Source organism: Bremia lactucae, linkage group LG1 (assembly GCF_004359215.1).
Source record: "Bremia lactucae strain SF5 linkage group LG1, whole genome shotgun sequence".
In the NCBI taxonomy this organism is placed as follows: Eukaryota; Oomycota; class Peronosporomycetes; order Peronosporales; family Peronosporaceae; genus Bremia; species Bremia lactucae.
The window spans coordinates 10,472,008-10,474,059 of NC_090610.1; positions in this window are offsets into that span (position 1 = coordinate 10,472,008).

Here is a 2,052-nt window from a genome sequence, read left to right on the forward strand (position 1 = left end):
AAATAAGACAATTAAAAACAAGATTGGTCGTAAATGTACGCGTCTTTATGGCTGGTGACTTAGTTATGCTTAATGCTGATAACTATAGAATAAATTAGTAGCAGCTTTTACAAACACGGTCCCATGACCTTACTTTGGCGATTTTCACGAGCATGGCCCGCATGGCAAGGCGAGTAGGCGAAACTGACCGACACAGATGTAATCCCGATCAAGACTATTTATTAGTTTTCATGTGGCCCTCAAACACAGTGATGTCTCGGTTTGAAAAAATGCTATTTAACTCACACTAAGCTGCAATCGATGCCGAAGACACAGCCAACAGTCTGTCCTAATTTTTGGCAGCGATGGCATTTCTGCAATCGCTTATTGCTCGAAAAGCGAGGTCTCTCGCTTTCGACGTAAGAGAGGTCCATGGGCTCTGGACCTCCTAACTCGTGTCGTAAACCGGCTATAAGCCGGTTTACGTGGTTGTTTTTAAGGAGGACGATACGATGACGATCTAGCTTGAGCCTGTCTCAAGCTAAAGTCCTCCTGTTCCGCTACGGATATTGCTTCTTCAAGCGTGTCCAGTTCCAAGCGGAACAGGTGGGTCCATACGGAACCATCCGTAAGACCTTGCATGAACACCGTAATCAACGTGTGTTCATGGACTAGATTATTTGTTATACAACTCGCTAAGAGTCGTATGTGCTGGGCATATGCGTGAACATCACGCTTGCCTTGCTTGAGTTTCAGAAGCTCCGAACGAGCTCTGAACTCAGCCCTTGGCGGTTCAAACGTCTGTTTGAGCCGGGTTTTAAAAGCCTGTAGCGACCCAAGAGGATTCGGAGCCTAAAGCTCCACCGACGACACGTGAACGTGCTCAGTCGGTGTCGGAAGCCAGTCGTTTAGAACGCGGCTATGTGACGGGTGGCATTCCACATTCCAAAGATGCCCCCTCCATCTAAATGGCCTCGTTTAAACGGGCCAAGAGCGTCGCTCCTAAGATGTATGGGTCGCGCAACTTAAGGCCCAATGCCCAAGTGTTGGCACGACCTGCCAAATTTGATTGATCGAATGCGACTTGCATTTGCTCATCGACGATGTGACGTGCCCTTATGGCATCGTCAAACTCGACAAACCATCTCAAGAGGGAGTCTTCTTCGACTCACCTATACTTAGAGATGTCAATCTTTAAGGTTTCGGGACGACGCGTTTGCGTACCTGTTGTAACCTCAACAGTTCTGCCTGTTGAGGGAGCCTTGCTGATTCAGCAAGGCTACCTTCTCCTTCATCTCGTCAAGTTCACGTTGTATGAACTTGGCGATGGCTGAATGGAGGGCATATCTGTCCAAATTGGACAGCATTGCCAAGATTGCATCGTTTCCTACGGTCGAACTCATTCGTTCGACCGCACTCATTCGTTCGACCGCACTCCTTTCTATGTCACTTAGAAAGGAGTAGCTTTCACGGGAAACGTGATGCGTATTCCCTTTGTCATCTAACATGTCCATGTAGATGAACGTGGTCCTTGGACGGACTACAAAGTGCTACCAGGTGTAACGGGGCACTACGACTTGTACTGCTTCAGTACAAGTCCACTTCGCGCTGCTTCAGTTGCGAGTGGTGCCTTACGTTATTTCACGTACACTAGAACGTGCAGAGGAAGACTTCTCTTTAAGGTGACTATCATAAAGAGGGTAAAATGAACACTGTATTAATATAATTTAGTATCTCTGCTTTCTATCTGTTAATGCTAACATAATTATAAACTAAATACTAAACATGCAATTGAAATCTTATCTGTCTCTCTCTTTGTTTACGTTTACAGCTGATTAGTCTGCGGAACAAATAGATATAATGGTCTATACCTATTTATGGATAAGAATTCTGAACATTACTATATAAAGTAATATCCTCCAAATATTATTTACCTTTTAGATAATATATTAATTAACAACCTTTAAGTGTTAATTTCATGTAACGATACACCCCGTTACATCACCCCTCCCTTAAACGACAATCACTCTGACTGTCATTGGATGGAGTGGTCACTATGTGACCACTTAATTT